Genomic DNA, 24277 nt, shown 5'->3' on the forward strand with positions numbered 1-24277 from the left:
GCATACCAATATCGAGTTCTTCCATTCGGCCTGGCTTTATCACCCCGCACTTTCACCAAATGCGTGGATGCAGCTCTGGCGCCTCTGCGCCTCCGGGGTATTCGCATCACGAACTACATCGACGATTGGTTGATTTTAGCTCAGTCGCATTAGATGGCGGTTCAACATCGAGATGTTGTTCTCGCCCATATGAAAGAGTTGGGGTTACGGCTGAACGCCAAGAAGAGTGTGCTTTCTCCATTTTAGAGGACCACTTTTTTAGGCGTGGTTTGGGATTCAGTGTCGATGCAGGCGCGCCTGTCATCGCCACGCTTAGATTCCATCCTGGCAGCTGTGAAAAGTGTAAAGCTAGGCCAGCTACTCACTGTCAAACAGTTCCAGAGACTGTTGGGTCTCATGGCAGCAGCTTCCAACGGGATACCTTTTGGACTGCTGCACATGAGGCCCCTGCAGTGGTGGCTCAGGACCAGAGGGTTTTCCCCGAGGGGCAACCCATTTCGCACAATCAAGGTCACGCGGTGATGCCTACGTGCCTTGGTTATGTGGAAGAAACCTTTGGTTCCTGTCCCAGGGCCCAGTGCTGGGAGCTCCTTGTCGTCGCAAACTGCTAACGACGGATGCTTCCCTCACGGGTTGGGGAGCGATCCTAGGGGTCGCTCATCTCAAGGTCTGTGGGAAGACCATCATCGTTCCTGGCATATCTATCGCCTAGAGATGTTAGTTGTCTTCCGGGCTCTGAGGAGCTTTATCACAGATCTCAGGGGACACCATGTGTTAGTGCATACGGACAACACGTCGGTAGTCGCCTATATCAACCACCAAGGGGGTTTGCGCTCACGCCCATTATCCAATCTGGCACGCCATATCCTCTTGTGGTCCCAGGGGAAGTTGCTGTCACTCAAGGCAGCCTACATCCCCGGGGTCCAGAATATAGGAGCAGACACTCTGTCGAGACAGGGGCCGAGGCCCGGGGAATGGAGGCTCCACCCCCGAGGTGGTGGAGCTGATATGGACGGAGTTGGCCAATTATAAGTGGATCTGTTTGCGTCTCGAGAGACGTCTCACTGTCCACTTTGGTTCTCCCTCACGCATCCAGCTCCTCTGGGACTGGATGCTATGGTACAGACGTGGCCGAGGCTACGTCTGTACGCCTTTCCCCCAGTTGCTCTGCTCCCGGGAGTTCTGGAAAGAGTTCGCAGGGACCGGGTTTGCCTGCTTCTTATAGCCCCGCGCTGGCCGGGCAGAGTATGGTTTCCCGATCTTGTGTCCCTCCTCGACGGGCATCCTCTGGAGCTACCCGTCAGGAGGGACCTTCTGTCCCAAGCAGGGGGCTTGATTTTCACCCCCGACCGGAACTGTGGAACCTGTGGGCTTGGCCTCTGAGGGGGCCCAGCTCATAGAGTCAGGTCTCTCAACTGAGGTTGTTGAGACCATTCTACAGTCCAGAGCTCCCTCCACGAGGAAACTTTATGCCCTGAACTGGAGAGTATTCACCTCTTTGTGTAGTGACCGTCGGTTGGATCCAGTCAGCTGCCCAATTGGTACAGTTCTGGAGTTCCTGCAGGACCGGTTCACTGCAGGTCTGACCCCGTCCACTTTAAAGGTTTATGTGGCGGCCGTAGGTGCTTACCACAGTCCTTTGGGTGGAATGTCTGTGGGGAAAGACCCTTTGGTATCTCGTTTCCCTCGTGGCACTTGGAGGCCTTCTGTCCTCCTCCCTTTCGAAATCGGACCAGGAGGCGAATAATTTGCTTTGCCCTGTTCGGGCGTTAGACGCATATGTCCACAGAGCTGCCCTGTGGCGGAAAAGTGATTAATTGCTCCCCTAACAAGGGAGGTCCAGTGTCTAAGCAAAGGATGAGCAAGTGGGTGGTTGAGACTATCTCACTTGCTTATGAGGCGGCTGGGCAGCCTTCTCCTTGGGCTGTCCGGTCGCACTCTACTAGGAGTATGGCGGCCTCTAAGGCCCTTATATCAGGAGTATCTTTACAGGACGTTTGTGATGCGGCAGGCTGGTCCTTACCGCACACCTTCGTCAGGTTCTACTCTTTAGACCTAGACTCTACTCCAGGGTCTCAGGTTTTGTCTTCCTAGTGCTGCGCAATTGATTTCACACAGGACAGACATTTGTAGCTATGGTGGCGTTGGTATAGACGTTCCCCATTGCGTCAATTCGACGCAACGCGAGTTCCCTTGAAAGGGAACGCCTCGGTTACGACTGTAAACTCGGTTCCCTGAAGAGGGAACGAGCGTTGCGTCACCTTGCCATTTCTCCTTCATGCCTGTCAGCACGACTTCAGACTCTACGAAGCTTTCGTTTTCTGTTTCGGGCCGGCTTTTATAGCTTCCTGGTACGTGACGTCACCCGCCTCTGACGTTCCGCCACACCATTGGACTGATTTTACATGTGCTTCAAGACGTCATCACGCAAAGCGTTCCCCATAGCGTCAATTCGACGCAACGCTCGTTCCCTCTTCAGGGAACCGAGGTTACAGTCGTAACCGAGGCGTTTTGCGACAAGATTTCGAGCCACGTTTCTCCTGCAAAGCCAGCTTTGCATTTTAAATACAAAAAAAAATAAATAATCATTATTTCCAATGGCAAAAAATGGACTATAAATATTGCATAAATATTAATAAGTTCAATAAAATTGTCTCAAAATTCTAAATTAAAAAGAATAAATATTATAGAACAAAAATAAATTGCATTGGTTTTTACTGGGATGGAGGAAGTTTCATTTTTAGGTGTCCGGTCATTTATGACCGGGAAGGCCCCCACTGTGACTGCTAAAGGAAGACCATCAGAGGGTTAAGTAATGTTCAAGTATATTTTAAGTATACTAATACTTTATGTAGTAAAAAAAATTAAAAATATTGCATTTTTGTCAAAGACTGCGTCCGGATGGGATTCAGAACAATGATCAAAACAAAGATGGAGTAGATCCAGTCCAACAACACCCCGAAGTTTCAGTCATTAACGCTTACGGTATCGTTTGGCAGTTTTGATTAATATTGTTTTGATGATCGTGTCATTTACATTTGCGTAAGCAATCCTCTATCAGTTGTTTCTGATTCTTCTTCGCCTGTGTTTTTATCCGAAGATGCGTAATAGTCCCCGTACCGTCCAACAGAGAAAACAAGGATAGCCGGAAAATTCAGTCAACGGCGGGGGAAGATTTGAAGTAAATGACTGTGTACACTACCAGTGGACTAGCCTTCACAAACATTCAGATACTCGGAATTAGGAAAATAGTGTGCTTTCTTTATAAACGCTCTCAGTTACTAACGTAACCTCGGTTCTCTCTAGATGAGGGAACGAGTGTTGCGTAAGCTAGCTTACGCTACGGGGAAAAACCCTTTTCTCGAGAATACTGAAGCCAAAAAATTATCCTTAATTTTTGCATAAGTTTAAAACGCATTGCTGCATAAGCAGACCTAGGCAGAGCGGCTCGCGCGCCTATTGGTTGCTCAGCAGCAACTGCTGCAACCTATCCAGGACCTGCTCGTGACGAAGCACCAATGAGGGCGCGGGCGCCCGTACGCGTCACGTCCCGCCAGAATGGGCGTGGCTACAGGCTATAAAAGCAGGCCCGTGAGGTTGTTCTCTGGTTTTTCAATCTGAAGCTAACCAGAAGTAGCACAAGCACGGCAGGGTTACGCAACACTCGTTCCCTCATCTAGAGAGAACCGAGGTTACGTTAGTAACCGAGAGCGTTCTCTTACGAGAGTACTCTCGTGTTGCGTAAGCTAGCTTACGCTACGGGAACCCAATGTAAAACGCCGTGCGTGCTAGAGAAGGTCCACATGCACGTTCCCAAGGGCATATGCCCGGGGACAAACGTAAGTGGTAATATCTGGGCCGATGAGGGTTGGGCCCAGGGAGAGATAACCATTCCAGGGTGTGGGAATGGGTGCTTAATACAATAGAACAGCCAGGTACATCCGTGGGCTGAACTAAGAATGATAACACTGCCTGTCAGCCACCTGAACCCGAAGGACAGGTGAAAAACGATCACAGACAGGAAGACCTGGTCTGTCGATCCGGAGCCTGTGTATAACACAAACCACACACAGTCTGTGTCGATCTGCAGCGAGAGCGAACAGAGCTAGTATGTTAGACTGACAACAGTTTAGCCTGTAGGGCAGGCACCTCCAGGTTATAAAACCTGATAAATGTAGACGGAGAGGCCCAGCCCGCCGACATACAAATATCATGGAGCGAGACTCCGCGAGACCACGCTGTAACAATAACGACTCGGGGTAAATGTGAATTAGCTCAAGAATATGGGGAATCTTGGGAATATTAATAATTATGACTCATGGTCATAATTCATAAGTCGCATGTACATTTATTTGATCAATTATCGAGATTTCCTTGTTCTGTAACTGGATTGATCAACATCTAATTCGTCCAGCGAATAAAGGTGAGATCATTACAGTTAAGAAGGGGGTATCCCTTTACAAACTCCGAGAAAGTTTTATCTTCTGGCCATGAATATCAAACTTACTGAGTTTCTGAATTAAGAACTACTAAAGGTAGTTTATATCGAGCTTGTAGCTTAGATCTTGAAGTTTCATTGACTTTATAAGGCGGGTCTTCAAACACAGAGACAATTAAAAGTATAAATGGGTTTATTAATAAAATGGCACACCCTAGAGAAATATAAACGTACGTAAAAATGCAAACAAACAAATAAACATTTAACCGAAACAAACATAAAACATAGCGTGATCAGAATGAAATGAAATGAGAGAAAGAAAGATATAGAGGGAAGATATAGAGGGTAACTTAAATCACAGACCTAAGAACTGGACACCTGAAATCAGCGTTTAGAGTTAGGCTACGTTACTTGCACGATTCTGTGTTCTTTCAGTGTGGTGCTGAAAAGGGGGGGCGCGCGTGCGCGTGTCCGGCTGGTTTGCGTCTAGCTTCGTCTTCTGGGTCGTTTCGCAAGACGATGTAAAGGCTCACTTGAAGTTAATGTTACCGAGAAAGTTCAGATTCGTCTCCCGGGATGGGAGAGGCTGGAAATCTTAGTTGCAAAGACCGGCTGCTACGACTCGAACATGGGTTCGTTCGATGGAGAAGGCCAGGGCCTCCTTCAGATGTTCCTTGGAGAAGCGCTGCGCCGGGGAGAAGAAGGTCCGAAGAGAGGATGAGTTGGAAGAGAGAGAGAGAAGAGGGACGGTTTTGGACTTTTATCAGTGTCCCATGTGCCGTCCCCTCCTTCGTGTAGGACGAATCAGCTGTCGAGATTTTTCGAGCGGGAAGATTCCTTTGTCCGGTTAGACACGCCCACTCGAATGAGTCATGATTGACTTTAACCTGAGAGGATTTTCTCCAGACATATGAACTTATAAAACAATGCGCATCACTGAATTCTGCTATCGGAATTCAACTCCGTTAGCTGGAGAGGATTACAGAGATATCAAAAATAGAATATAGACGTTGTAGCGATGCAGAGATACATTAGTATGCATTAGTATAGGCAATAGCAGTTCTATTAATGTTACAAATAGGATATGTATGCTTTCCTATGGTTTACACACACCTCTTAACACACAAATTTATATATTTAGTACATTTAAGAGTGACTTTATGGGTAAAAGTCCTTTTCTGTAGGGGGTTTCTGTTTCAAAGTCCAGAGTGTGTTTGTGTGTGTGTGTGTTGGAATGTTGCGACCCTGTTATCTCATGCATAGGGCTGGATAGCTCTGTGGTCAAATTTTATGACCTGCCAATGAGCTCGGGTTACGGAATGCGATTCTACTGGGAGAACATTCTTCAAAAATACATTTCAGATCCAAGCACTCGAAGATCATAACTATATGATCAAAACAACATTAATCACACATGCATACAGGAAGTTCAGATACAAGCCTGAGTTACATACTTAAAAGTTAAACACAAAAGGATGTTGGTGTGTGTGTGTGTGTGTGTGTGTGTGTGTGTGTGTGTGTGTATGTGTGTGTGTGTGTTCTGGAATGTCACGAGTCTGTGAAAAGTCACAGGGAGTCCATGCTGAAATGGGGGTTTTAGAGGGGATTCTCCCAAAACAGGGTTTCCTTATGTGACTCAAATGTCCCTCGGGGGAGCCACAAAGATGCAATTTTGACCGTTCAAGCAGACTTGGAGACGCCAGGAACAACTCGTTGTCTGTTTTGGGATATTTTGGGGATATTTAATTTAATTTTATCAATCAATAAATTCCTCTTGAAACAAACTTTGTTGTATTATTTAAATGTAATACTGTGAAGCTGCTTTGATACAATCTGTATTGTGAAAAGCGCTATACAAATAAACTTGACTTGACTTGACTTGACTTGTTTGGAGATCAGGATTTACTAATTTGAACAGCATGTGACCGCATGTCATAGTCATTGTCGTTACAACGCCCACGACGAGGCCATGCCTCTGGTGGAGTGCGCTCTGACGCCCAGAGGGCAATGAAGGTTCTTAGACCTATAAGCCATAGCGATAGCGTCAACTATCCATCTGGACAGGCTCTGTTTCGATGTGGCTAAGCCCTTAGTGCGGCCACCGAACGAAACGAAGAGCTGCTCTGACTGCCTGAAAGCATCAGACCGTTCGACATATATTCTCAGCGCCCTGACGGGGCAGAGAAAATTCACATCGTCCTCACCCTCAGATCTCGGAAGAGCTGACAGTGAAATGATCTGTGATCTGAACGGAGTGGAAAGCACTTTGGGGACATAACCGTGCCTCGGTTTAAGGATGACTTTAGAGTCATTAGGCCCAAACTCCAAGCACGAAGCACTCACAGAGAGCACGTGAAGGTCGCCCACTCGCTTAACTGAAGCGAGAGCCATGAGAAAAGCGGTCTTCAGTGAAAGATACCGCAAGTCCACGGACTGAAGGGGTTCAAAGGGTTCGCCCTTCACGGCTTCCAGGACCAAGGAGAGGTCCCAGGCTGGAACCAGAGGGGGCTGAGGAGGGTTTAACCTCCTAGCTCCTCTTAGGAACCTAACAATGAGGTCGTCTCTACCCAGTGACCGGCCATGCGAAGGTTTTGTAAACACCGCAATGGCCGCCACATACACTTTGAGCGTGGAGGGGGACCTGCCCTCGTCCAAAAGCTCTTGCAGAAAGGAGAGAACCTCTGCAACGCTACAGCGCTGTGGGTCTAAGTTTCGGGCCGAGCACCAGCCGGAAAACACTGACCATTTAGAGGCGTAGAGCCTTCTCGTAGAGGGTGCTCTAGCCTGAGTAATTGTGTTCAACACTGCCGCTGGGAGGTCAGCGGGTACCCGTTGATGGCCCATGCATGCAGGGCCCATAGGTCGGGGCGCGGGTGCCAGTTCGCGCCCCTGGCCTGGGAGAGGAGATCTTTCCTCACCGGAATCGGCCACGGGGTCGTGCTCGTCAGTTGCATCAGCTCTGAGAACCACACTTGATTCCTCCAGAGCGGCGCCACGAGGAGCACAGAGCATTTGCTCTCCCTGATGCGCTTGATTACCTGTGGTAACAACGCGATCGGGGGAAACGCATAGAGCGGACGGCTGGGCCAGTCGTGGGCCAGCGCATCTCTCTGTTTCGTGAAGAATACTGGGCAGTGCGCGTTCTCCGTCGACGCAAAGAGGTCGACATCCGCTCTGCCGAAGATGTCCCATAGCAACTGGGCTATCTGAGGGTGCAGGGACCATTCCCCGGGGGGAACGTTGTCCCTGGACAGCATGTCTGGGCCCACATTTTGGGAGCCCGGGACATGTGACGCTCTCAGTAGCCCTGTGCGCTATTAACTCTGACTCTGACTGGGCTAGAATAAGCCAGTCGTCCAGATAGTTCAGTATTCGCATCCCCCGTTGTCTCAGGGGAGCGAGCGCTGCATCCATGCACTTCGTGAATGTACGGGGTGCTAAGGACAGACCGAACGGTAGGACGGTGTACTGATAGCTCAGCCCCTCGAAGGCGAATCGCAAGAAAGGCCTGTGATGGGGCGCTATTTGAATCTGAAAATATGCGTCTTTCAGATCCACAGAGATAAACCAGTCCCTCGGGCGAATTTGCGCGAGAATCTGACTGGTCGTGAGCATTTTGAACGATCTCTGCATAAGGGCTCTGTTCAGCCGTCTGAGATCTAGGATGGGTCTGAGACCGCCATCCTTCTTTGGAACGAGGAAATATCTGCTGTAAAAACCTGCCTCGCTCAGTGTGTGAGGGACGGCTTCTACGGCTCGTTTCTCTAACAGTTTCGCAATCTCGGCGCGAAGTAGGTGTGCTACTTCGTTGTTCACCGTGGTTTCGACCCTGGCTCGAAAGCGAGGGGGTCTGCGAGCGAACTGTAGTGAATAGCCTCGTTCTACCGTGTTCAGTACCCATTCTGACACGCTCGGCAGCTCCCTCCATGCCTTTATGTGAAAAGCTAGAGGGAGAATAATGCGCGGGCTGTTGTCGCTGTGTGTGTGTGGCACATATCTCACAGCGCCTGAGAGAGAGCGCGCGCTCATGGAGGCGCGCGCGCTTCGCACACACATAACACAGCTCGTGTCTGGTAGAGGGTGATTTACACACGGGACACGTTTTGTGTTTATTGACGGGGGTTCTGAAAGAGTGCTTATCACAGAGCAGCCCGTGTTTGTGTGTAGGGATGAGCGCTGTACAGCGGGCACCTTTCCCACATTCAAAACACACACGGCGTGAGCCGAGTTTATGGATATGGGCCGTGAATGAGTGTGAGTCACTGAGTCGGCCGTGTTTGTATGTAGGCGCGAACACTGTGGAGTGGGCACATGACCTACATTTATAACACCATCGGCGTGAGCCGGATAAACAGACAGAATGCTCTTTCTGTGATTTATTTGGGTGGCCGTAAAAACGGCCTTTGGGTACAGGCGAGCGTGTTGTGTAACGGGCTCGTTGGCTGTGAAATACACATCTCCAGTCACCTCTGCTGAGGGAACTGTGAGAGCGAGGCGCGCTGATTTTGATGGCAGTCCGGCCGCAGCGGGACTCGACCATCTTCGTCTTCCTAACGCGGTCAGGAAGACTTTGAGGGCTCTGCCTTCAGCACAATCTTGGACCGGGGTCCCCGAGGGGGAGGCGGTCTGTGGCGGCTGGAAGAGCGTGAGCGCTGGGAATCCCTCGGCTGACGGCGCTGTGAGGCTGACGGCGGGGGAGGCTGTGGCGCTGATTTCCGGTTGGGCGGCTGTTTAGAGCGACCCGTAGCGGAACTGGAGCGCTTCGGCAAGAAATGCCGCATAGCCTGGGAGGTTTTCTGAACCTCGGAGTACCGTTCCGAAAACCCCTTGACAGCCAGGCCGAAGAGACCGGATGGCGCCACGGGCGCGTCGAGGAAAGTGGCTCTGTCAGACTCCTTCATATCGGACAGCGTTAACCACAAGTGTCTCTCGGTGACAGTGAGAGACGCCATATTCCTCCCGATGGCCTGAGCGGCGGACTTAGTGGCTCGTAGCGCTAAGTCGGTCGCGCTCCTGAGGTCATTAAAATTCTCAGGGTTCGGGCCCACCTCGTCCATTTTACGGAGAAGGTCGGCCTGATAGACCTGAAGCACGGCCATTGTGTGAAGTGCGGGCGCGGCTTGACCGGCGGCGGTGTAGGCGCGACCGATCAAAGCCGAAGTAGTCCTGCAGGCTTTGGAAGGCAGTGAAGGGTGAGACTGCCATCCGGCGGAAGGCGGGCAGAGGTGCGTGGCTACCGGTTCCTCGACCGGAGGAATGCAGAGGTAGCCCTTGTCTTTCGCGCCGTCTACTAGAGAGAGCGTCAAAGAGACAGTAGAACGCAGCCTGGCAGAAAATGGCGCCTTCCAGCTCTTAGTGAGCTCCTCGTGGAGCTCCGGAAGAAAGGGGGCAGGCCTCGTGTGAGGCGTCGAGCGGCGGCCTGGCAGAAAGCAACCGTCCAGCCTGCTGGGTGCAGGCTCGTCAGGAAGCGACCAATCGAGGCCGAGGTTCTCCACGGCCTTGGTAAGCAGGCGAAGAAGCTCAGCGTCGAACGTAGACCACACACCGCTCGATTCCTGAAGAGAAGGGGCGGGGTCCGGAATGGAGCCCGACCAGCCTTCGCAGTCAGAAGCCAGGATAGAGCAGCTGTCCCCTTCTGCGTCATCTCCCCCCGACTCGATATCCACGCGGCTGGCCGGCCGTGATAGAGGTGGGGGATGCAGAGAGCGATGCACACGGGGAGAGATCCGGCATGCAAGCGCTCGCAGCAGATGCCTCCGGTGTTCTCTGTGAGCGGCGCTTTTTACGGCGCGGCCCAGAAGAGAGAAGCGGAGGGGCGGGATCCACGCTGAAAGATGCCAGGCGAGCCCGCAGGGTCGCCATAGACATCGCTTCACATTCCGGGCAGCCGCCCAGGGAAAGCGCGTGGTCCGCGTGTGTCCGTCCCAGGCAGGAAACGCACAGGATGTGGCAGGATCATTTCTTGAAAAGAGGCATTTGCAACAACGCCTCGCTCTTTTAGATGCAAGCGTGTGTAACGTAACACGCGGTAAAGAAAAGGATATTCGGCGCCGGATAGCGCAGCAGGAACGGCAGAGGAAGCGGCGAGATGGCCGGCTTGAAGCTCGTCCCGCTGAAGGCTCTTCGACGGCGCAGCTTCTCCGGAGAACAGCGAGGTGAGTGTCCACTTCGCTGAAGAGTTGAAAAATCAGAGAACAACCTCACGGGCCTGCTTTTATAGCCTGTAGCCACGCCCATTCTGGCGGGACGTGACGCGCACGGGCGCCCGCGCCCTCATTGGTGCTTCGTCACGAGCAGGTCCTGGATAGGTTGCAGCAGTTGCTGCTGAGCAACCAATAGGCGCGCGAGCCGCTCTGCCTAGGTCTGCTTATGCAGCAATGCATTTTAAACTTATGCAAAAATTAAGGATAATTTTTTGGCTTCAGTATTCTCGAGAAAAGGGTTTTTTGGGGGAGGGGCAATAAGGCCCTGCACTTCCGCCCGTCTCCGCCTAGCTTACGCAACATGAGAGTACTCTCGTAAGAGAACTAATATTTTCAGTATGTAAAACTATGTGAAAAAGAATTTAATGCTACTAAATTAAAAAATTAAACAACATCAAGACAAGTATACTTAGAATATGTAATTACACTTTTAAGTATATTTCGATCAAAAGATTGAGTACAAGTCCTGTAGTCCATATATACTTGGTCTTTTCTCTCAGTACCTGAGTCAAGTATACTTAAGTGCAATTTTAAGTACATAATAAGTAGACTGAAAGTATATGTTATTATTTTTAGTTTAAAAGAAGTATACTAATAGCACACTTGAATAAACTTCTTCTTCGTTAGGATTGTTCGGTCATTCATTTGACAATATAGTTAAAATGTGTTTGACAACTGCTAAATACAAGGTTATGATCATTTGGATGTATTTCTCCATCATTTATCATCCATATACTGCTTATTAATTCACATCTATCAAAGAAGTCAACAATGAAGAATCAAGAATGGACACCAACCTATTTGTTCCTCAGTATCTTCATGTTTTATTCTGGATGGTTCTGGATCACTCATGTCTTCAATCTCCTCTTTAATAAACTCCATCTTTAACAGTCACACAGATTTCAGCTGCTACTCCTGGAGTTTGTCCTTCTCTTGTAGGATGATGGGAATATTCCCAGTATTTATTGGTGAATTGTTGTGGGAGGGGCTTCACTGCAGGTGTGAACTGTGATCACTGTGTTTTTATCCAATCTGCATTTAAAAAGTACTAAGTCATCATGTTAAACTGCTGCTGAAAAACCTCTTTGTCTCCAAAAGTTCCCTGTTTTCAGCTCATTCATTATGGTGATGTCTGAGATCTTCTGTAAATTGGCACATTAAGCTCATTTGGTATGAACAGGCTGAAACAAATTACAGCATCACTTCAGTGATGTACCTTTTACTTCAGTTCTTGTCTTTGCTCTTTCACTGCCATCTGGTCTGAAATAAACATATTAAGGAGTTAGAATCAGTTTAAGGAGGATAAATGTGAAATTTCAAGTGAACTCTGATTTAATAACAGAAACCAAGAGATCAGGTATCTGTCTAGTATCAGATATTTCACTTTCTCATCTCTTTTGTGCTCACAAAGTGGAAACCGCACTGAGGCACATTCAAATATCAGGACGTTTTTGTTGTTGTTGACTAGAGACAAAGTACTAACTTACACTGTTAGGCTATGTTCACACTTAGCGTCTTTTTTGACAAGAAAAAAGTTGACATTTGTAACCGAACGCTGCCAGCGTTTTTTTTTACAAATAGCAGCCGAGCGCGTCTTTTGTGGCTGGCGCATATACTGACGCGTCTTGACCATGCGTCAACATACGACGAAAAGGTTACCCCCATAACGTCCATATGTGACGATTCGGGTTATGGGTAGGTTTAGGTATGCGTTAGGGTACCGCTAGGAGGCGCTGCTGGTGCGCTTCTGTCTGCGTCTCATATTGACGTTAAAGGGGTACCCTTTTCGTCGTATGTTGACGCATGGTCAAGACGCGTCAGTATATGACGTTTTGGGGTGAGACCGGGCTGCTATAACAAGAGCTGCAACAGTAGCCTAGTGCTGTGTGATGCAAAAAATGTCGAGAAAGAGAAAGTTGGCTCTTGCGTTGGCTTTTGAAGTTACCGGGGAGGAGAATGTCGGTTCACAAAGACGTTTGTGGGTGCACGACAGACAGTTGTTCTTGTTGTTATGGAAACGACAGGTCTCGCTACTCGCTTGTCATTGGTCAGCTGTCAAAAAGGCGCTTGACGTAGGGCGTTCTTTTCAGAAAAGTTGAACTTTTTTCAACTTAAAAAGACGCTCTGAGCTGCAGAAAAAGACGCCGGCGGTGGCGTCTAAAAAAGCGCTCAGGACTTTTTTGAAAAAACGGTTTACTCCATAGGGTTATAATGTAGAACAGACGCTGGCAGTTTGAAAAAAGACGCTAAGTGTGAACTGGCATATTGTGGCTTCTCTTTGTAAGTTGTCTGAGCAGAAATGTTGATATGCTCTACAACCGCATATGGCCCTGTATCTATGGGCCAATGTATACTTGTATAATATAAACAACAGAGTGAAATAACAGCACCACCACGTTAACCGAGTTGATGAAAAGCATATTTGCCTCATTCCAGTATAATTTCTGTTTCATTTAATTTCATTCAACAACCCTGGTAAAAAAAAAGAAAAAAAAAAAGCCAAGTATACTTGCAGCCAGACTAATTATCAGTATACTTCAAGTGTGTTAATTAGTTAACTTGAAGTGTGCAATTTTGAAACAGTTAATTTTGTACTAAGTACATTTTTTTAGTAATTAAATTGTAGTAAAGCGTAACTTTAAGTGTATTTAGTGTACTAAATTGGAACAACTTTAAGTATACTTAGTAAACTAAGTGAGAAACTCTGAGTAATTTAATATCACTAAACAGACATATATACTTAAGTATATGTCTGTTTAGTGATATTAAATTACTCACAGAGTGATAATTCAAATAATAATAAATGCGTTCATCAGGAGGTGATTAGATATGCAATGTTGAGAAACCCATCCTTAAAAGTGAAATGATTTGTGTAAATCCCATGATCAAATACTGTATGGGTCTCAGTTTTCAGTGAAAGGCTCACGACTAGTCAATTCCACAAACCTGGAAGACTTTATGAACGTATATACACTCACTTAAAGGATTATTAGGAACACCTGTTAAATTTCTCATTAATGCAATTATCTTATCAACCAATCACATGGCAGTTGCTTCAATGCATTTAGGGGTGTGGTCCTGGTCAAGACAATCTCCTGAACTCCAAACTGAATGTCAGAATGGGAAAGAAAGGTGATTTAAGCAATTTTGAGCGTGGCATGGTTGTTGGTGCCAGACGGGCCGGTCTGAGTATTTCACAATCTGCTCAGTTACTGGGATTTTCACACACAACCATTTCTAGGGTTTACAAAGAATGGTGTGAAAAGGGAAAAACATCCAGTATGCGGCAGTCCTGTGGGCGAAAATGCCTTGTTGATGCTAGAGGTCAGAGGAGAATGGGCCGACTGATTCAAGCTGATAGAAGAGCAACTTTGACTGAAATAACCACTCGTTACAACCGAGGTATGCAGCAAAGCATTTGTGAAGCCACAACACGCACAACCTTGAGGCGGATGGGCTACAACAGCAGAAGACCCCACCGGATACTACTCATCTCCACTACAAATGGGAAAAAGAGGCTACAATTTGCACGAGCTCACCAAAATTGGACAGTTGAAGACTGGAAAAATGTTGCCTGGTCTGATGAGTCTCGATTTCTGCTGAGACATTCAGATGGTAGAGTCAGAATTTGGCGTAAACAGAATGAGAACATGGATCCATCATGCCTTGTTACCACTGTGTAGGCTTGTGGTGGTGGTGTAATGGTGTGGGGGATGTTTTCTTGGCACACTTTAGGCCCCTTAGTGCCAATTGGGCATCGTTTAAATGCCACGGCCTACCTGAGCATTGTTTCTGACCATGTCCATCCCTTTATGACCACCATGTACCCATCTTCTGATGGCTACTTCCAGCAGGATAATGTACCATGTCACAAAGCTCGAATCATTTCAAATTGGTTTCTTGAACATGACAATGAGTTCACTGTACTAAAATGGCCCCCACAGTCACCAGATCTCAACTCAATAGAGCATATTTGGGATGTGGTGGAACGGGAGCTTCGTGCCCTGGATGTGCATCCCACAAATCTCCATCAACTGCAAGATGCTATCCTATCAATATGGGCCAACATTTCTAAAGAATGCTTTCAGCACCTTGTTGAATCAATGCCACGTAGAATTAAGGCAGTTGTGAAGGCGAAAGGGGGTCAAACACAGTATTAGTATGGTGTTCCTAATAATCCTTTAGGTGAGTGTAAGCAGACGGCTTTTTTAGAAAGTAAAATTTAAAAGATGAAAAAGTAGTAATGGGGGAATAAATAAATGGTGAATAATTTACAGCCATTAATGTTGGCGATTGTGCTGCATTCACTCACAAAAATAAATGTTTTACATATTTACAGTGTAACGTGGTGCGGTTGAGGCAGAGATGAGGCAGGATCCAAATGCAGCACACACTTTATTAACAGACCACAAACTATACAAATTAGACTGGATACAGGACTCAGGAACAGGATACAAGAACAGGAATGAACATCCACGTTAACATGCTACAGCAAACTGTAAGACATACAAGAACTCACAAAGACAAGGCTGAAACACAGGGTTTAAATAATCAGGGACAAACGAGCTAGACAAGATAACAAGGGGGCGTGGTAAATCAGAAACACCTGGGATAACTAATAGACAAGACAGGGAACCATAGAACCAGACAGGACACAAAACCCACATCGTAACATAGCCCCCCCCCCCTATGGGCGGCTCCTGACGCCCATTAAAACAAAAAGTTCAGGAGGGCGGAGAAGCGGAGGCGGTCTTGGGGGAGGGACGGAGGGCCAGGCCCGCAGTGGGAACCGGGACCAGGATATAGGCAAGGCGGGCCTGGGCCGTGGAGCGTGGGTGACCAGGGCGGATCAGGACGTGCTGGCAACCAGGGCGGATCAGGTTGTATCGGCGGCCAGGACGGAGCAGGACGTACCGGCGACCAGGACGGAGCAGGACGTACCGGCGACCAGGGTGGAGCAGGACGTGCAGGCGGCCAGGGCGGAGACGACCCTTCGGGCGGCCAGGGCGGAGACGACCCTTCGGGCGGCGACGACCCTTCGGGCGGCGACGACCCTTCGGGCGGCGACGACCCTTCGGGCGGCGACGACCCTTCGGGCGGCGACGACCCTTCGGGCGGAGACGACCCTTCGGGCGGAGACGGGCGGAAGTGCAGGGCCTTATTGCCCCTCCCCCAAATTTCCTTGGGGGCGTCCATGGGATCATGGGCAGGAACAGACATTGGCTCAGGAACAGACTCCGGCTCAGCAGTGGCCATCTTGTCCGGAGACACTGGCTTGGCAGCGGCCATTTTGTCCACAGACGTTGGCTCGGCGGTAGCCATCTTGTCCGGAGACACAGGCTCGGCGGTGGCCATCTTGTCCGAAGACACTGGCTTGGCGGACGTGACTTGAACTGACTCTGGAACGGCAGACGTGACGTGAAGAAACTCAGGTTCGGAAGACGTGACGTAAACAGTCTCTGGATCAACAGATTTGACGTGAACAGTCTCTGGATCGGCAGAAGTGACGTGAGGCTCAAGTTCGTCATGGCTGACGTTAAGCTCAGGTTCGTCAAAGCAGACGTGAAACTCTGAAGGTACTGGGTCGGTCGGGACCAGCGGAGAAGGAAGCTCTGGGCTGGACGGGACCAGTGGCGAAGGAAGCTCTGGGCTGAACGGGACCAGCGGCGAAGAGGGCTTTGGCTCTGGCTCAGGGGGCATGACGCTCACAGACTCTGGCTCGGCGGGCATGACGCTCTCAGTGTCAGGCTCGGCGGGCATGACGCTCTCAGTCTCAGGCTCAGGCTCGGCTGGACTGGCGTGAAGTGCAGGCTCGGCTGGACTGGCGTGAAGTGCAGGCTCGGCTGGACTGGCGTGAAGTGCAGGCTCGGCTGGACTGGCGTGAAGTGCAGGCTCGGCTGGACTGGCGTGAAGTGCAGGCTCGGCTGGACTGGCGTGAAGTGCAGGCTCGGGACTGGACGGGGCCGACGGTGCAGGCTCTGGACTGGCAGTCTTGGCAGAAAGGAACCCTGGAACGGCGACCTTTATGGACTTCCGCATTGAGATCAGTGAAGGATCAGCCATTCTGGAGACCAGTCCTGGACAGCGATAGACCGATCCGCTGGCAGCTTTGATGGTAGGCGTGACATGAAGATTCTCCAGCTCGTCAAGCGTGACATGACTAGGCCCTGGTTTGGTGAATACTGACGAGTCTTGGGGCTCCTCGTCCACCTTACCCACAGTAAAAGCTGAACCACTCAGTTGCAGGGCAATGTCAATATACTGCTCCAAAGTACCGTGAGGATCAGGGTCAGGGATCAGAGACCGGAGTGGTTCCGATAATCCCCCGCGGAAGAAGATCATCAAGCACTCTGTGCTCATTTGTGCGAGATGTGCCAGTTCAATGAAGTCCGCAACGTACTCTTCTATGGTGTGATTCTCTTGACGGAGATGGAGAATCTGGACGTCTGGACTCCAGAAAGGCATGGCTGCTGGATCACGAAGTGGTGAGTTCTTCTGTAACGTGGTGCGGTTGAGGCAGAGATGAGGCAGGATCCAAATGCAGCACACACTTTATTAACAGACCACAAACTATACAAATTAGACTGGATACAGGACTCAGGAACAGGATACAAGAACAGGAATGAACATCCACGTTAACATGCTACAGCAAACTGTAAGACATACAAGAACTCACAAAGACAAGGCTGAAACACAGGGTTTAAATAATCAGGGACAAACGAGCTAGACAAGATAACAAGGGGGCGTGGTAAATCAGAAACACCTGGGATAACTAATAGACAAGACAGGGAACCATAGAACCAGACAGGACACAAAACCCACATCGTAACATACAGTAGGAAATTTACAAAATATCTTGATGGAAAATGATCTTTACTTTAAAGATTTTTGTCATAAAAGAAAAATATTTTTTGACCCATACAATGTATTGCAACCCGTGCGACTTGTGAATGTTTTTGTGATCCAGCCAGGGTTACATATAATCTAATTAGAAGTACTTATTTTTTGGAATCTGATTATGTAAACCAGATTACATACGTAGTCATTTATTATACACACTGATCAAGTTAAAGACTAAATTAATCTCTAGATTAGAGCACAAGCCTTAGCTCTTAATTATGGCACATTATTAATATTGTTAATCAATGTTAACAATAATTTTCATATTAGAAACTTATTCAATATTGACACTAAACCTGAGCACATAATGTTAATAATTAGTAGTTAATTACCTCATCTCTCAAGCTAGTTCATGTCAAACTCTGTAATATCTCATGTGTGTCCACAAAATACAGACTGAAGATATCCAGCATCCAGTGAAAATACTCCACAACTGTCTTGCATTCAAACTCTTACACTGTCAAAACAGCCTCTCGATTAATAATATTAACAGATACTTGAACTGGTTTTCAAACTTCAAGCGCTCATGTCTCTTTTCTTCTTCTTCTGTGGATTGATTAGCTTGCATACCAGCTTTTTAGGTGTACGTCGCCACCTCCTGTGCTGGAGTGTGAAGTGATTTCAGTCTAGGTGGACATGAAGAGATATACAATTCTTAAGTCTGCTATTCCTAATGAATAAAACTGCCTTTATAATTTTACCAGATCCGTGTTTTTGTGTTTAATATGTTGCTGATTGTAATTTCTTTGCATCTTATGTTCTGTAGTTCTCTTTGTAGTTCCTTCCTTTCCTGGACAGAATAACAACACATGATCAACTGTTTCCTTTACTTGGCATAGTTCACATAATCCTGTACTGTGTTTTCCTATTATATGAAGTGTAGAATTAAGTTTAGTATGGCCCTTACTTAATCTGTGTTGAAATTATCTGATATTCTCTATCATTTTACTTTGTTTTACGCTGTTGTATATTATAAAAATGTCTTCCTGTTTTACAGTCATTCCAATTTCCTTGCCATTTTCTATTTCAATCTTCTTTAAACAACAAAAAACAGAGCATTCTGGCAAGATCAAGGGACACAAGAAAATTATCTCTCCACACTTACATAAACTGTCCATTATGCCTGGTTCAGATTACACGATTTTAGCCCGATTTTGGCCCGATCCGCTTTCGTAGGGTGTCGTGGGGATTCGTAAAAGACAACGGGCGTTGGGACGCAAGATTCGATCGTTTCATCTCGTATAGTGTGTCATAGTGGACGACAACCTACGCCGTGTCTGCGATGCTTCACGACATCACGATAAAAAGACTAGCATGTTGTTTTTTTTATCGGTCCTCCACAATAGGCTCTGTCAAGTGTGTGTGTGTGCGCGAGTGAGTGCGTGTCTATGTATGTGTGCGAGACTGCGAGTGAGTGTGAGTGAGTGAGTGCGTTTATGTGAGTGAATGAGCGAGAGTGAGTGTGAATGTGTGTGAGTGAGAGTGTGAGCAAGTGAGTTTGAGTGAGTGTGTGCGTGTGTAGCCTATGTGAGACGGCACGCGATGACTGGTCGGGAAGCAATGTGTAGTCTGACTTGTTTCTTGTCCACGACACGACAAGATTTCAGGAGTCAAAATCGCGTAATCTGACACAGATTACAGACTCGCTTCCATAACCTCGAACTCCATGAGGACGCAAACGGGTAATTAATGACAGACAGCCGAACACAATGACTAATCATATCAGTAACCATTGTAACTCAAGAGTGGTGGGAAACTAGAACAAAGGAAACATGTGACTGAAGATAAACTAAAGTCAATGAAAATGTATTTAACAGAACAGAACAGAACTGTGACAACCTCTATTTAGTACAACAACACATTCACTCTGAGTATCTTATATTATTTCTCTAGGGCTGGACCCGAATATTCGAATATTCGTTCGGTGGGTTGGTATTCGATTTTAAAATTTGACATTCGACATTCGGCTCGAGCCACGCGGAAAACGCGTGCATGCTAGAAATAGAACCGACGCCTAAGTGTTCCAGCAACTGGAGTGTTCTCTGGCTAGAGTGCAGAACAGCGGAGTTTGTATGGACCGAAGTGCATGCCTGAGCTTGTGTTTTGGGTTAAGCTGCGTTGCTTTGACATTGTGGAAAACAGAATAATAGAAACAAAATGTAATAAGCTTTTTACCCTGTATATCAATCTAAATTAATCCCTTTTTTAATTTAAATTAATTTCGTTTTTCTTTATTTAAATTTCGATTTTCTTCATTTAAAGGTGCTGTAAGCGATGCTGGGAGTCGTAACTTCTTGTTGACATTCAAATTGTTGTCAAACAAAACGGAGGCTAGCTAGACCCTCCCTCCTCCTCATCCCGTCTCCTCCCTCCTCCCCTCCGGCATAAAGGAAAGTCTAGTCACTACAAACAAAGTTAAGTTTTACTGAGTTTACATTGTTTACACGTTTACATTGAATACTTCATTCAATGTGTAATGTCGCCAAGTTAGATAAAGGGTTTTATATATTGCAGAATAGAATGCAGAAAAAGAGAAACATTATTTTAAAATCATTTCGCCACCTGAAGCTATAACTATAGCTCCCATACAAGGACGCAATAATAGCGATAACGTAGCTTCGCGTTTCCCAGTCAGCGTAAACAACGGCGGCGTCGTAAACAAATTTAGTCAAAGTTGTCAACAGCCTATAAATGAACATTCAAATTCATAACAAAGAGTGGATGAAAACAATCATTCACACAAATTGTCGCCCTACTGTGAATTTGCTTGATCATTTACAATAGAGATTGATCGCTAGCTGCTAGAAACATAACGTTATATGTTGTATTCACCAAAGTTAACGCTGACTGCATAGTTCTAGCTAATTACATCCTTGTGTTGGTTTGGCGAACATGAACGTCAGTTTAGAAAGAAATATGGATTTACCTGTTCTGCAAAAACAGAGCAACTGAATGTGGATTGGAAGCCCTTCTGCCGGCGGAGTTCTCGCCACCTTTCGAAGTTTTTTCCGATGTAAATTCGGTATTTCGCGCGTTCCTTATCCTCGTCCCTCATCCTTGTCCCTCTTCTTTGCAATTTGTTCATCGGAACGTCGTCTCTTTGGTCGTGTGTCGGCCATAATTCAAACTTCCCTCTTCATGCTTCTCTCTCCTCCACACACCCCCTTCATGTGCACGCGCACTAACCCCCAAACCACACCCCTCAAATACTTCTTGTCGGTGATTGGCTGGAGCACTGTTTGTTGTGTTTCATGGTGCGGGTGAGCCCAGTTTGTTTTTGTTGCCGTTTGTGGAGCCTGTGGTGTCTACAGAGACCGCGTTTTTTTACAGTGTGTTCAGGGGACAGGCAGCTAGCGGATAGTGAGGAGTTTGCTGTATGTGACAAAAAATGTTTTGGCCTAAAAAACGCGTGGCATCGCTTACAGCACCTTAAAATTTCGTTTTTCTTTATTTAAATTTCGGGTTTTTTCTTCATTTAAATTTCGTTTTTCTTTATTTAAATCTACCCTTTACTGTGTCAGTAATTTGTTAGTCAGAAAAATATTAGACTACCTTAAAAGTATTGCTTAATTTAACAGACCTGTGTGTGTGCGTTTTATATCACTAGTGCAGTGTCCGTTCTGCCCGCGTGAGGTGTGCCGCTTCCCGCTCGCGCTGTTCTGTAGTTTACTAAAAGTTTATTAATTCTGAATGTGTCGCGCCTCGCGTGTCCATCTATATTGCACCAAATGCGACACTGCACTCCCTTGTGAAGTCGATTGGATGAACGGTTCTCGAAATAATCAAAATGCAAACGGACATACAGACACATAGAGATTCCTGCCTTTATTAGAGAGAAGAATATGTTCAGCCCCCTCTCTCCGAAGCTTGGAATATTCGATGTTCATTACTACCGAAGCTTCGAAGCTCAAAAAATGGTATTCGGACCACCCCTAAAAGCTACCCCGTCTTTAACAAAGTTTCCACAACCCCCACCATTTGATCCAATTATATCCTTTCTAATCAAGTTAGATGTTTTCATCAGACAGAGGCAGGTTGGTGACTAAGTCTATTCCCAGGCGAGACCATGGATGGTGAGGATTGGGTACTGGATGGAGCTTGCCTTCCGGTAGATGTCTCTGTGTTTTGGAGATGGCACAAATGGGACATCCTTGAATGAAGTGTTGGACGGCCTGGGTCATACTTGGCCACCGGTAGCATTCACGGAGGAGTGAGAGGGTTTGCTGGTTACCTGGATAAACGGATCCCAGAAACGGTGGTGGACACCAGTACATGAGGTGGGAGCTGTGATCTGGCCGTTCAGAGACCACTGAATCGGACACAAGAAGAGGTCTGGAGGGAGAATGGTTTCAGGAGATTGTTGAAATAAGTCTGGAGAGTGTATGCGGGAAAGTGCATCCACTTTGGTGTTCTTGTCACCTGGACAGTAGTTAACTTTAAAGTCGAAGCGTGTGAATAACAAAGCTCACCTGGCTTGACAAAGATCAAGATGGCATACATACTGGAGATATTCCAAGTTGCGGTGATCAGTGATGACAAGGAATTTGTGTTTTGCTACCTCCAGCCAGTGTCTCCATTCTTCCAGAGCTAACTTGATGGCGAGAAACACATGGTTGCCGATGTCGTAATTCTGCTCTGCCGGGAACAGTTTTAGGGAGAAGGCATATGGATGAGGCTGGGCTTGTTCCCCTTGCAATTGTGATAGCACTTCTCCCACAACATTGGTGGATGCATCCGTTTCACTATGAAGGGTAGGTCTGGATTGGGGTTTTGAGGATAGGAGCGGTGCAAAAGGTTTCTTTAAGTTGGTTGAACGCTTCAGTGGCAGGTGAACTTCAGAACAGAGACATGGGCTGATTTTGGAGAAGTGAAGTGATGGGAGAGGCAATCAGGCTGAAGTTGGCAATGAATTTCCTGTAGAGATTTGCAAATCGTTGCAGCTCTTTGATGGTTGTGGCCAGTTTCTGACAGCATGGACCTTCCCCTGGTACACCTGGATGCACATTCATCAATGATGAAACCCAGGAAATGGACGAATGGGCGGTGAAACTCGTATTTCTCCTGATTCTGGTAGAGTTGGTAGTCTCTAAGGCATTGAAGGACCTGCACAACATGCTTGCGAGGTTCAGTCAGGTTTCTGAAGTAAATAAGAATATTAATAATGTAAATGATGACAAACCTCTGGAGCATGTCCCAGAATACTTCATCCATGAAAGCCTTGGAAGACAAAAGGTGAGTGAGCAAGACCATATGGCATTCATAGTGGCTGGTATTCACAGTGCTAAGATAGTGAGATGAAGGCTGTTTCCTACTCATCACTCATCGATGCGAGCGCCTCTCAGTTGTTCTAGAGCTGTTGGAACCAGGGGAAGAGGATGACGGTAATTGACAGCTGGGCATTCAGAGCTCTGTAGTCGATGCACGGCCTCAAATCCCCGTCCTTTTTTGCCACGAACAAAGATAAGACTTAAAGCGGCAGGGGAATCATGTGGTCGGATGAACCCTTGTTTAAGAATCCATGACATATTGACCAAAAGTTGTGAAATAATTGCCTAATCTTAACTCTACTTTGGTGCTGCAAGGATTTTGTACAACACCAGGATAACCGACCTTCTCATCTGAGCTCCTTAGTGGTCTAATAGCGCTCATCACTGTCAACATGGTTGAGATGACCAATCAAATCAAAGTAGGCGGGGCTTTGTTTGCAGAAGCTGTTGAGCAGCTAACTGAGTGACGCTTCAGTTAACGGTTATAAAGTGCAAGATAAGATGCAAGTAGCTAAACTAAACATTAATAATTGACAGCTGTTTATGATAGAAATGTTATACGACCAACAGAAATAATCAGAGATGCAAATTAAGAAACTTTTGTCTAATTTTGCCATTTCAAATTGAAAACATAATTTACATGATTCATGCAGGCCAGGGTTAATCAAATGACGGATATAATTGCGCCATTTTACCGTTTCTACAGATTAAAGCGAGCAGCACGTCAAAAACACGGTGAGCAGCAAAATAGATAATTTTGCTAAAACACTTCAGAAAATGAGAATACAGCTAATACAATTATTTGTATCTGTCATACAGATGACTCTGACTGTTTAACTAAACCACGTTTGAGACCAAATCAGGTTTTAAGTTAATGTGTGCCATTTTAAAATGTTATTTTCTTCATACTTACATACATACATACAGCATTATTAATCAGCATACAAAGAGCATTTCATAATAAACAATGTTAGAATTTGAAAGGTTATTTAGAGGTGGAGAGGAAAGACAAAAAAACGTTTTAATTAGTTAACTTTGATTTGTCCTCATGATGAGAGTTTTGATTATTAGATTATGTACATTGTTTGGTTTTAGTAGATTATTGCTTTGAGCAAAATATAAAAATGGTCCATACTTTTCTTAAGAGGTAAACGCTACACACCCAGCATGTTTTCTCAGTCCCAATGCCTTCTATGTGCCATTCAGAAAAATGTCTAACATAACATAATTTTATTTTTATTTTTTACTTCTGATATAACCTTTTTATATTCATATCAAGTTGGGAGAAATATTAACTTTTTTGGATACATTTTTGGTAAAAATTCTTAGACGTCACTGTTGTGGCTCTCTGTGTGCTAATGAACGCTAATTGGTTGAGCAACGTTGGGGGGCAAGGTGTTAGAAACTGTATACAAGTTAAAAGTAGGTTGTTATACGTTTTGTTATAGTTCACATTAAATTTCATTTAA

Source organism: Leuciscus leuciscus (genome assembly GCF_965113295.1).
Source record: "Leuciscus leuciscus genome assembly, chromosome: 9".
Lineage (NCBI taxonomy): Eukaryota > Metazoa > Chordata > Actinopteri > Cypriniformes > Leuciscidae > Leuciscus > Leuciscus leuciscus.